Raw genomic sequence first — 13,891 nt, forward strand, 5'->3', positions numbered from 1 at the left:
GCCAATAGTTTTTGGATGGAAGATAGTTTAATTGTGTGCATTCCAGTATGGGAATTGCATTATCGCACAACATTCCAAGTGCTTAAAGAGCACGACTTTCAATGTGTTTGTTCTTTTACTGCTGACTCGTCCGATCATGCTCGGTGTCACTGGCCCCGTACCCTGCCGTGAGCTTGCGTGTACAGCTACTGTCGCTTTAAGAGAAGCTGCCTCCAGCGCGAGGCACGGAGCGAGAAACTCCGTGAGAGCAGAAAGCTCCCAGCTCGCGCAGTGTGAGGCAGCAGCCGGTGCGGCCGCTCGGGCTACAACTCCCCAGCCTTGGATGTGTCTCGCGAATAGATGGCTCCCGTTACCTCTCAGATTGGATGTTTTTAACGCAAAGACCTGTCCTCTCCAGCAGGTGAGCACCGCAAGGAGGTTACTGCTTAAAGACTCCCATGCCAGTGCTCAGCTGCTTGTGCATTGGGCACTGCAAAGCATATATAAAGTGCCCTGGCAGTTGATGCTGTTTGCTATGCTATGTTTTGCTATGCTATGCCTATGCTGTGTAATAGGGGTCGCCGCTGCTTGTGCTTGACAGCCCGAGATGTTTATTGCAGATTGCCCAGAAAGGTCCCGTGAAAGCCTGACTGACAGGGATGTCCTCATTTGCATAATACCTACTTGCGTCGGTTTAAGGTTGTGATTGGCTGTTGCCGGTTGCAGTTTAACGTCCACTCTTAGAAATGTCACTTGAAACTACGACCTTCCGAGGCCCTCCCGGGCTATAGTTCAAAGCAGTTCGAAAGAGTCGCTAGTCCTGGCTGCCAAGTGGTACTGGGAAACCGGGGCACGGACAGCGCCCACGCCTGAAATGCCAACACTGCCAGGGAGAGATTCAAAGCAAAGCATGTGACACCCTGCGGACTACCAGTATATAGTCATTTGATTTGCCTTTCGCGGATAAATGATGTCTGGCTGTTTCTTTTTCCTGCTCAATGTGTTTTTAAATAAGTTTTATTTTTTATTATCGGTAGATAAAATCAAGGTGCGGTGGCACACAGTGCACACACTACACACAGTGTTGTCTTATTGTGGTTCTTGAAATATACACTATTCTCCACATTATTATAAGGCAGTGCCTGTGAGGTGAAGTACACACTCCAGGTGGGTGATTACTGGCCAGCCAGCTCTAACTTGAAGATGGAACCTTAGTATTTGTTAAGTTATCATTTACGCTTAAAGTCTGGTCGTGCACCATAAGGTTCACGGATCAGCAATAGTGATCTAGCGCTGGCCTCCTTCAAGAGACGAGTTGGTCATAAAATCGGATGAACTCACGACAATCGGGGCACGATATGTGACAGCTACTGCCCCAGCCCTCCTGTACTTTCAGAAGGACGACACTGTGTAGAAATATCATGCTCTCCCTGCAGGCTAGTCCACTACTGGTTGTATGTTGTGTAGTGTAGTGTGTTACATGTGAATATGTCAACAAACAGGACACCAGGCAGGCTCAAAAGAACTCTTCCAGGTGCAGGTGTAATAATGTAAACGTACCCTAGTTATAATGTTAGCAGTCGTATAACAGTGTATAAACCCCGTGGTCTGCTGTCCCAGATACATGGCACAGACCCTCTCGATACGTCATGGATTGTAGGGTCTTCTCTCCAGGGGAATCCTCCACAATTAATGTTCTGAGTACAGCATCTCTTGTAGGGGAAGCTTTCCCTGTAGTAATATTCTTGCTCCTTTGAGTTGGGCCTGGACTATGGTAGACATCTAAAATAACATGCAAATAAGATATATGCAAATACCCTGGGTGGAGCAGGGACGCCCTTCCCAGACAGGTCAAAGTCTGAGGGGCCCTCATTAAGCCCATGAGCGTGTTACGTTGTAAAACTTACATTTATTCATTTATTTATGTTCTCATAGCGCTTAGAACTCCTTGTTAATGTTTCAAATGATATAAAATGGGATAGGGCAATGAAGGGGTAGGTAATACGAGTAAAGAAACCGAATAGGCAAACCAGCATCCACCGGAAGAGGCTTGTAAGCAGGCTTTCCTAGGAGGATTCCGTCTTCTCATTCATTTATAATAAGTGGATTGAAGCGGCGGCCGCAAGTGGAGACAGGGGTCGTGAACCGCGGCTACTCCGGAAGCGCATTTGGTTAGTGCTAAGGCGGATTTACTCGCGCGATCTGAAGGCTTCTTTCGCAGGCGCTCCAACTGACGGTAAATTAAATTGCTATTCAGCAAAAATGGTATATTGAAACTACGCACATAACATGCTTTAAATGCTATTAATCCGACGAAATGTATGAAAAAGCTACTGCATTTTGAATAGCGTGTTTGCTTGAACGAGTTTAACACAGTGTCTAAATATGGACGGGCTGGTGCGAAGGCGCCAGAATAGTATCGAGGGGAGCGGCGCTTCTCAGATGTTTCTGCCGCTGCCTGCTGAGGTGTTCTCTCAAGGTGTTTCTTGTTTGGAATGTGTTATGTTTCCTGGTGCGCGCGTGACAGTGGTGCGAGGGATGCGCGCTGGCGTCGCGCGCTCACGTGCCGGGTCCTGAATCAAGCAGCGCGTGGGCGCCCAAGGCCTGCCAAGGGGCTGCCCCGCTTTCAATCGGTTGACTGCCTTTAGCGCAAGTGTTAATTGTAAAGCATGTAGGTTAGCACCGAAGACTGCAGTACTGTCAAAAAGGCCCAGTGGGGTTCCCAGTGTTCAGGTACAAGGAAATAATTTCATGCAACCAATCAATCGTACTATGATTTAAAAAAAACCTAAAGCTTTCTTAAACTTGAAAGAAAGTTAATGCACATGTTGACCTACCACTGTAACCCCAAATAGTGACATGTAATTTGAAATCCAGTATCTTGGCGATCTTTGAACATGTAATTTAACTCTGCGTCTGTGCGGCTTGTCGTTCTTGTGGCCTGCATCTCCCTGCCTTGCTAGTTATATTGAATATGCGGCTTTGCTTACAATGGAGTAGCATACCACACTATTTATAGCAGCGGTTTTCAATGACAATCCCCTATCAGAAGATATTCTGTGGAGCAACCTTAATGATCGTGTTTTCCCACTAAATAATGTTGCATGAAGGCCCCTTCCTTGTTACTACAGCAGAAATCTGGAGGCGTGCCACGTGTCTGATGCGCAGCTGGAGAAGGCAATTCATCTTGCCAGAGGATGGCTTCCTTTCTCCTTTGTGATGTCAGACTCAGATGAAAATTACACATGTGAGGCCCAGAAAGGAGGGCAGGGCATTCGGTTGAAGAAGTCCAGGTCCAGCGGTGCTGAGGCCTTTCCAATTCCTGTGAGGCAACCTGGGCATTAAGCATAGGATGAGAGAAGACTTCCGGAGATGACGTTCATATAGCATCATAGAAAGGGCTTTAAGTGGGATGAAAAAACTGGGGGGTGGGGGTCTCTCATAGGGGCGTGGCCGATGTAATTAAGGGTGTGGCTTAAAACACAAGCTTAAACTCCGTACTTTGCATAGCGTGCTGCCCACTGATATTTTGCTGCGTCTGTCCATTCATCCAGCAATACAACACAATAAGTAACATTACACCTACAACAAGCCAGGGCTACTGGCTTTTGTCAATGGTTGTAAATTGCATAATATAAAGAAGCAACAACTATGACTTTGTTGTATATAATATTGAAAATGCTTCCGGGGTCGAGGTTGTGGCATATGGCTAGAGCTGCCGACTTTTGAGCTGATTTAGCAGGTTCGAGCCTCATGTCGGCTCAACATCCTGTGATTCGAAACATGAATATGTCATTGTATAATGTATATGGTGCCATGTTTGCTCCAAGTTTGTGCTATCTGAAACTAAAAAATGTGTCTCTTTGAAGTTACATCAAAAGCAGTGACAGATGGTACTATTGCAGAGCTAAGCTTTTTTTCCCTCCACCCCGAAGGTAAAAATGGAGAGCCCGATAGGGACCCGTCTCGGCACCTGCTTTCAAGAACTGCCGGTGCTGAGCACCGGCACGACCCGGCCCACTTAAAGCCTTGATCCTAGACCTACCACGTAGGTTTCCAGGTGATCGGGCCAGTGTTTTGGCATCTGAATGAACATCATTTTATCCTGATGTATTTTTTTTATAGTTTTCATGATTTATATATAGTAACAAAAGATGATAGGTGAAATGCTTGCAAAAGTCTTAAGGCCTGATTCAGATCTTGGTGGGACTACTGTTGTTCTGCCAGGGCGGTGGACCCAAATATTCCTTCAAGCTCACGGCGGTCTGGCCGCCGTATTTAGGTTTTACAGCAATAGACTTGAGACTTTCACAGCGGCGGTCTTCCCTGCTGGCTAACAGTACTCCGTCGCCATCATGCCAGTGGGTTTCCACCATTCAGATTTAGATGTTCCCGTTGTGCTGGTGGTGTGCTGGCGGCGGTGTCCTGATGGAGTGGAGCCATGGTGGTGTGGAGACAAGTAAATATTACTCATCATTATCTTACTACACATACATGTTGTGACTCTGTCATAATGCATATGTAGGTAATGTGTTATTCCCTTTTTTGGTACATATCGCATGCCAGACAAACTACATGCACATGATATTGAATGCACACCGACAGGCACCACAAGCACAACCCCCACAACCACCACAACAACAAGCGGTGTGTTCATTTTACCTTGATGGGTAGGAAAATTAACACTACTTCATTACACCTAAGAAAAATGTTGCATGTAAGAGCAATGCAGAAGTACACGAGGCTACAGCAATAGTCAATACATGATACATAGGACACTTGTACAAATAAGTTTCCGTAGATCTCGGCGACAACAGAGTTGTTTGGTGTTGTGGTGTAGTTGGTCCAGCAAAGGAGGCACCTGGACGATGGGGAAGGAAATGGAAATGGAAAGCAGGAAAAAGGTTATGTTTTTACTTTATTTCTTTTAATTCTGCAAACTAGAGTTAGGAGGGATTCCAGCCACAGTTGCAACGGCGGTAAGGCATATCAGAATCGTGATGGCGGGAATCTGGGCTGGAGTTCCGCCAACAGCTTCTGCTGCCTATACCAGCATCAACGCGGTTCAGAATTCCTGCCTGAGTCAGTGGGACTCTGGCGATATTTTGTCTATTGACTAGCCAACATTTAAATAGGGCGGACGGGCCGCCAAGTTAGAGGGCAAAGACCGCCGAAAAATCTACAGCGGGATCAGTTCCGCCAACATCTAAATCAGGCCCAGAGTCATTGCCAATCACTCGGGTCACATTCTAGTTCATTGTTTTTTGTCCACTGTACACCTCCAGAGGTGGAGCAACCATATGCAAATCAGGAACAATCCTGTCCAACATGCCAGGCCACATCCCTTATCCCTTTTGTACATGATCGAAGTACCGGAGGATAATGTCAAAACACACAGAAATGTTAGTCTTTTTCTCTATGCATTTAAACTTTTAGTGAAAGAGTGTAAAGAATGTAGGATATTTGTCAGCAGTACTCAAAACCGATGTAACGCTTGTAAACTAAACGCGTCAACTCAGTAACAGAGTCCATCAGCATCAAATCCATTTGCAGTAAATTATGCGGTCTGTCTAAAACAATGATACATCGACTGCTTTATCAAGTACTACCGTTTGTTTTCAATTAAAAAAGATGCTCTTGATATATCATCAAAACATGTACTTTTACCATCCAAACTTTGGGACTGCATTGTTTAAGTACATTTGGTCTTCTTTTAACTAATTCTGTATATATAATTTCTCATGCTACATAAGATGTAATTATTTTCAGCTTGGTGAATCAGTGAAGACTTAGTTCTGTTGTTAGAGATGTCAAAACGTCTTTGAGGCATGTAAACAGCGCGCCAGCCACTGGGACCCAGATGCATGCTTCTTTGAATGTTTGCCACTGTACAACAAAACAATCTTCTTCAGAGGCAGCATCGGCTGTTTTACTCTCCAGAATTGCTCCTGCACCTTTTCCCTGAGGCCAACGCCATATTTAATTTGTTACTACAACCCTGCTCACTTTCTTACTCAAGAGGTTACGGTCTGAAGCACAAAGCGTTTCCATGAGTGAGTCTGCCATACACTAGTTCATAATGAACATCTGCATATATTAATTGCAATTCACACATGGTCAATGCTTGCAAACAAAAGCCTTTCCTTGCTCATAATGTATTTTTACGCTTACATTGCACAGACATAGCAGACATGGCTTAAAATAATGACCATACGTATGGGAGCTTTATAGGAGGGGTCAAGGATATACAATGCAATAAAATGAACACACAGAACGCAGTGATTTTTTCGATATTGTTAAACTTGTGAGGGCGCATTTTCTTTCTAACATATTTCTAGTTATCAATCTTACACTCAAATTAAGGAGAGTCGTAAATTGCACAAGTTTGTCCTGGTTTGATAGGGGGCATGTTGGAAGTAGTGCTATGAGTATCAACATACTTTCAGTACTGGAAGGTAAGCACAGTACATGGATTAAGTACTAGGAGAAGTAATCCCAAGTGGGTTACTAATTGGGTTTGGACTGTACACAGGAAACCAACTGAAAAAGAAATTGCAAAAAAACTATATTGCATAATTTTCATAACCCTAACACTGCACAAAATACCAAAATGCATATACTGTGTAAGTGCATAAAGAAGGTATTGCATCATCTGGCTGAGCCCTTACTCTCAACTAACGTGAATCTACAAGACCCACATTCAACACCTAAAGTGTGCAAATTTAACAGACCACACTGTACATGACAGCACCGCACGTAACTAGCATTTGCCAAAGGACATTCAGATGGCAATGTCTTGTCCTCCCAACACAACTACAAAAAAACAGGTTGCTGAGCATCTACAGTGTCGCCTAATTCCGATTCAAGGTACATGAACACTTATTATGAATTAGCTGGCTCAGCCTATTCTTTAATATATTTAAGTAATGTTGTGGTATGCACTTTTGTGTCGTGCTTTCTACTATTCCCAAGTTGCTAGGGCACATTAGAGATCATGGTGTAATTTACTCGAAGCAAAGTGCTTAGTTGGAATGACATTTGATTGTGGTTCATAATCGTGAGAAGTGAGTCCGTATGGCTAGTGGCCGCAAGCTTAGGGTATACTAGTGTTTTAAGTCATTGATTATATTGGATGTTGCTTAACAATTATAACCTACCTCAAAGACATGAAATACAGCACTGTGTAGAATACAATAGATAACAGCACCAGGCTGTCATGCATTGGACTTAATGCCAAGGGCCACTAAAATACAAAGTATTACTCTTCAGCAGCACTAAACACTTAATTCACAACCCCGGCACCAAGACTCAGAGATGCAAAATGCTCCACTGTAACCATACATCAGAGCACTACGTGACCAGCACACCAGAATAAAAACTCCTGAGCAAAGCACTCGCATGCAACCAACACACTGCCAAAGGCCTTACAATGGCAATGTGCTACTGACCATCAGCACTAAATGCATCAAAAGTACCTGAATACTTTACACAGAACTCAGGCACTAGGTAGCTGCTTGAGTTAATATAATGTGTATGGCTAATATAGGGAAACATCCTTTACAACGCAGTCATTATATCGCACTACCTTTACAACGCAGTCATTACAACACAATATCCTTTACAACGCAGCCATTACATCGCATGTCACTACAACGCATGTCATTATAACGCATGTCACTACAACGCATACCATTACAACGCATACCTTTACAACGCATAGTTTTTACCCCTACCCTATCCAACACTTACCCTACTGTTGCACCCACTAGAGTGGGAATAGTAATTTCTACCCCTACGCTATCCAACACTTACCCTACTGTTGCACTCACTGGAGTGGGAATAGTAATTTTTACCCCTACACTATCCAACACTTACCCTACTGTTGCACTCACGGGGGTGGGAATAGTAATTTTTACTTCTACACTATCCAACACTTACCTTATATGCAATGTAATGGTATGCGTTGTAATGGTATGCGTTGTAATGGTATAATGCGATGTAATGTAATGCGTTGTAAAGGTAGTTTCTAAAAATGCGTTGTGATGGCATGCGATGTAAAATCATGTGTTGTAATGGATGTTGCGATGTAAAAACTGTGTTGTAAAGACATGCGTTGTAAATGTATGCGTTGTAACGTCATACATTCCTAATATATCTCTTTCACCTGTCTTAAAATGCATGCACCAGAGCCCATGCACATTACGTCACATTACTTGTCATCCATCACAACACCTAAGATCCCAACCCACTGCTAACATTTTGCACTCAATAGAAGACTCACTGGCGAGCAATCAGTCTTGCACATGCCTTTCCTGATTGGAGGTGGGAGTCACCAACCCTCATGGACAGAACCAACACATCTCTCCTCTGCACAGAGAAAGGGTCAAGACATTGGGATGAAGGAGAGATGGGGGTACGCTGGAGGTGAATACAACAGAGACTCTTCAACTCTTTCATAGCCCCTGGGGCCAGATTTACTTTTGTTTCACACAATGTAATGCAGCATGTTAACTCGCAGCACTGCATTGCATGAAAGGGAGAACAGAAATGTGCCATATTTACTAAGCTATGGCACACTTCTGCGCTCTCCCAGCACTGGCGCGCGGTGTGCTGCCAAGCACCAACACAGGCAGCCTTGCACTCTGGTGGTAGGCTGCCTACGTTACATGCAGCATCTTCTTTTGTGCAGGTAGGTATACCAAGTTTAATACCTCTTGTGATATTTGACTAAAGAGGAGCCTACATTTCTGTTTTTTTCTAGTGAGTATTTTCTACGATTGACCATTTTGCTTTTCCCCCTCTTCTTCGCATTAGGTGTATTTAGGAGTATGATTAAATGTATAAATACATACTTGCCAAGGCTATAGTTTCCTTTACTGTGGTCTGTGCTCCTGAGGTGCCTGGTGTGTGTGCCTAGCACTGTTTTCCTGTTTGCTTCGCCTATCCAGCAAACCCACTAAAGTGTTCTTTCCTTCGTCAGAAGTGTTTTTGTGTAGAATATGTCTGCATTAACAGACGGCCCGCTGGGTGCTGTCAAACGATTCAAATCATGTTTTGATTTCTTGGTGTTATCGACAGGGACAACTACACATTGTTGTTTGTCTGTCAATTATATAAAAAGCAACATGGGTAAAGTAAACAGACCAACTGACAAGATAATAAAATACAATGTGCATCGTTTAACAGTCGCTTGTCTGCTTTTTCCACAAATACATATTTTTGGCAGAAAGCTCATGGCTGGGGAAACGTATACTAAATCAAAGATTGGTTAATCATTGATTTCACATATTTTGCCATGATTCTGCATAAAATAGTTTTAGGATAACATAGATTTCAATTTTGTAAACAATTTGCTGAGATAAAATCAGAATTATTGTAGTGTGACATGCACCTCAGCAATTCTTCAGATGGTTTCAAAGGAAATATTTTATATTTTTTCTATTTGGGAAAAAACGCCTGTGTATGTTTCCACGAAGAAGGACGGGCCGAGGTTTAAAAAAGTATTTTTCAGGAAAATGTTTTTTCTGACCACTGTGCAAACAGAGCGTAGCAGTTCCTCGGTGAACTGAGGCGCCGTCTATTTCTGTGCCAGGCCCCGAGTCACATTGGCGGTTTCGTAAAAAACAAGGTAAGAAATGCACAGAGGGAGTGACTTGTTCAAGGGCACGATAATTGGATTCAAACTCGGTTTCCCTGCCCGGTGCTCAGCGGAGGTTCTCGTGTGTCCTGTGCCTGTGGTGTCTGTCTTGATTCTAGGGAAAGGAAACCTCCTTCCGCTGACAGTACCTCGTTAAAACATCTTTCCTGTTCTAGCTGTTTTGAGACCCCCAAAGATGTTGTCAGGGCCTTCAGCATACAAACCTCTACCCACCAGTGTCTGTTAACGTATGCCATGAAACCTACCTTCATATCTAGGCCCAACGATAGGATGAGAAAATCACTCCCTGTATCAACACAATTTAAAGTAGGGGGTTTAACAGCATGTTACTGTTTTGTTGCATCCAGATTTTGTCCCGTTTGCTTCTCAGGAAGACAGCAATACTTTATTGTAATTCTTTGACATAGAAATCCAAAATACACAAGTACAAAAATACTTTCCATTAATTTTCTTTATGTTTCGTATTGCTCTATGTACTGTTGAGGCCCGAATTCAATTCAAAATTCTCTCCATCGCCCACAGGGCCCTCTATGGCAGGGGCCCCAGTTATCTTCAGAAGAGATTTGTCTTTTACAATCCAGTGAGACAGTTGCGCTATTCGTCGCAACTTCTACTACAGACCCCCAGATTCTATCGTCAAAGGTTGGGCGGATGTTCACTTGTCAGGAAAGCAAGCCTGGCTTGGAATGCTTTGCCCTTGGTGTTGCGGAGCTTTCAGGATCATGTGATCTTCAAGAAAAAGCTTTAAACCTTCCTTTTTTAGTTGCTCCTCTGGTACACTTTTCCTTTACCTATGCACGCGCCGCAACACTTTGCCGAGTACCTGAGAGCGATATAAAATGATATAACATAACATAACAGTTGAATGGTATGGCAGCCAGGCAAGGCAGGAAAAACTGCAGCCTCATGGAATAGTAAAAGAGGACCATCACTGGGTTGCCGTGGAGCCCTTACTCCCACAGCCCAGAGGCCAGCCGCGGTCGGTAGTAGGAGTAACTGCAGGGCGGTGACGTGGGGAGGGGGAGGGGCAAGGTGGGGGGTAGTAAACGGAGGTTACGGAGGTTTACAGGTAAGTTAACATATAAATTGATAAAACGAATTTCGTTGCGTACACTGCATCCCCAAATGCGATGCAGTGCACGCAACGAAATTCAAATTATTAATTTATATGTTAACTTACCTGTAAACCTCCGTAATCCATAGTTTACTACCCCCCACCCTGCCCCTCCCCCTCCCCACGTCACCGCCCTGCAGTTACTCCTACTACCGACCGCGGCTGCCAGAGGTCACTGCTCCTGCTGCACTAATGTTAGCTGCTCCACTGATTATACACGGCATGAAAGGAGTCACCATCCACCAGAAGGTTTAGAGCATGCACCATCATTTGGCTTTTACATGCAGATACTGACTGGTAAATAGTTATGCCCATGAGATGATATTCTGGCTGTAAGAGGCCGTGAGACAGAGATCTTGCTCTTTTGCGGAGGTCTGTAAGAGTGCAAGTGGGCACTGCTGTGGTGATAAGAGGAGGAAGCACCAATGGATCAGTTGGAAGTGGTTTAGGAAGAGCTAGGATACAATTCTATGATGGATCCATTGGTCGAACAATATCTGTAGATCTAGGGGGGGTGGTTTGAATGCTTGAGAGAAGATGCTTACTTTTGGTAATTTTCCGAAAGCAAGTAGGATGGGCCTCACTCGATAATGGTTGGATAGGAGAAACAAAGTTTGAGACAGCAGGTATTGCAGTTGTCTTACAATATGGAGGTAATATGGCATGGTCAAGCCAACCGGCTATTGGCCACCAGCACATCATGAATGTAAACATGCTACGTTGCATCCAGGGAAAACTATATAGGGCACTGATTTGGTTTAAAATCTCAAACAAGTGGTCAGAATATTCCTAAAGGATAGAGCCCCACTTTTTGAAGACTGCGTCAAGCCATCAACCATTGTGGTAAGCAAGCAGCCTATTCAATAGGAATAGGAAATGGCACACAGCTCAGCAGATTGAGAACATTTCTGATACAGAAATTTCATAAGGCTCAGTAATCTCCCCATGGCTCTTGTGTCTGCGGGTTAAATCTATTGAGTAATATTACCTGATCTTTCTAATCCATTCGGACAATACACAAATCCTGCTCCACTCAGAGAATGGTTCTTTAAACCACCCTAAATACCCATTACACCATTTTCGGGAATGGGTAATGTAGAGTTATGTATGCCTAAAATGTGAAAAAGTGTTTCTTAACTGTCAGAACCCTTTTCAGAGGGCCACTAAGCATGTAGGTGTTACTGGACCCAACAGTGGGGGTTGCCGCCTTTTACTCCTGCTGTCCAGTTGCCCGACTTACTATGGGCCCTGAGTAACTGGGCCAAGTGCTACTTCTACAGTACTTGACTCTCAGTGGCAGTGTAGGTCGAGCAGTCCACGATTCTTCAAGGGGAGGTAGGTGCAAAATATAATTGTTCAATCCAATCCAATACTTTCTTTTGGTAAGAAAAGCCGGATTTATTCTGCATCTAAACACAGCACACTAAATAAGTCACACAGAAGGTCTCTCAAGGCTAGCGCTGATCTGCGCTGATCTGAGTCGTGTTACCCACCGTGGGGCATCTCCCCCTACTCCTACAGGCTAACCAACATGTCTCTAGTGGATATTTGAATGTGACCCTAAACTTGCTGACCCACTAGCAATGCACCTCAAAGTCTGTCTTTGGCCTTCATAAGGTACAAGCTCTACGGATGCTAATTGGCAGAGCTGGTGCAAAGCTGTGGCCCTGGTCCAGTCTTACCCAACCGCAGACTTCAGAAGAGTTTGAAAGCTGTGGTGTGTCTTCCCTTCCTCAGGCAATGAGCAACTCACACCATGTCCTCCTGTGGTTGGAAACTGCTCGTTGAGGCAGTCTCAGGCGGCGACAGCTTCCACGTGCAGTGGCTTCTTTTTCTTCGTGGTTCTTGCTAGTAAGTTGGTGCAGCAGCGAAAATAATGCTGGATAGCTTTTGACCTTCATTCTGAGTCACTCCTCTAGTCACAGGGACTCATCTGATATGAGCGATGGGCCAAACGCTCCTAGTGCCATCCTGGCATACAGGGGTCACGGGCATGGGATACAGCCCCAAAGAGCCCAGATGCACTGGGCTACAGCTCAAAAGTCCTTGTGCCCACCTCCTTAAGCCCTTAAGCATGGGGGGGGGGGGGAGGCACGGTCTAGACAGTCTCATTTGTGCAAGGTGACAATTAAGCTTGGTGTGCTGCTTCTGATTTCACAAGACCTCATCACCTTGAGAAAGGCTTGGATCATGGTGCCCACACATGATCTGTGTTTTCCCATGACCAAAAATCAATACCAGCGATCCGGATATCCTTGCCGCTAGGGCACCCAGGGTAGGGTTAAACATCCATCTCCAGGCAGGGAACTTTTCCATACCAACACTGACTATCTTTTTGGAGATAGCTTGCCTTATTGACGGCACAAGATGCTGGGTAATCCTATGTCACAGGTAGATGAAGTGGGCTACTTGGTTGTGGTATGGGTCCATGTCCTTGCATTTGAATACGATGTTGACAGAGATGCATTTCCATGTGTATACACTACGCAACGTTGTGCCCATGTTATCAATACTGATCACTGTAGATCTGGCATGCGCAATGGTGCTTCTGTGATAGTATATTCTGAAACCTCCTGAAAGAATTCTTGAAACAATCGCCACATGCCCAAAGCTAAAGAACCAGAGTTGTGATCAGCCTTGAAATCTCCCACCTTGACATCTTTACACCTGCTCTCACTGGGATAGCGAGTAACATTCTCAGAGGCATATTTACAATCAAAGTGGTGAAGCGTATTGTTAAGCCAACAACATGCTAACACGCCAACACGCTAACTACACGCTCCGTCACTTTAGAAACGCAGTGCTGCACCATATTTGCAAGAATATGGTGCAGCCCTGCTTTTCCCCCTCCGCTGGCTCTAAATTTAGCAGCCTAGCGCCATCGCAGGCACCCTTGCACCATAGTGCAAGGGTGCCTGCGTAGAAGGGAGTGATTGTTTATGTGCAGGAAGGCAACCCTTTCTGTACATAAATAATCTGAAATGGCGATTTGAAACTTCTATGTGTGCTGTTGAATGCAGCACACATAGAAGTTGCAAAACGTCATTTAAAAAAATTAAAATGTATGTGCAGGAAGGAGCACCTTCTTGCACATAAACAGTCAATGGCGTTTTGCTGTTTCCATGTGTGTTGCATGATGC

The 13,891-nt window shown here is 44.5% G+C and overlaps 1 protein-coding gene across 2 annotated transcripts in view; it reads left to right on the plus strand.

The window, feature by feature from the left end:
• Window positions 1-243: 243 nt before the first annotated feature.
• Window positions 244-13,891, plus strand: part of ZNF385B (zinc finger protein 385B) — a 1,050,548-nt gene continuing 1,036,900 nt past the window's right edge. Inside the window, exon 1 of one of the 2 annotated variants that reach the window (XM_085645198.1) lies at window positions 244-400. The gene's annotated coding sequence lies outside the window, so the exon portion shown is untranslated. The remainder of the gene's footprint in view (window positions 401-13,891) is intronic. The other variant, XM_085645197.1, reaches the window with a different exon arrangement.

The sequence above is a fragment of the Triturus cristatus genome, chromosome 3_1, assembly GCF_964204655.1.
Source record: "Triturus cristatus chromosome 3_1, aTriCri1.1, whole genome shotgun sequence".
Lineage (NCBI taxonomy): Eukaryota > Metazoa > Chordata > Amphibia > Caudata > Salamandridae > Triturus > Triturus cristatus.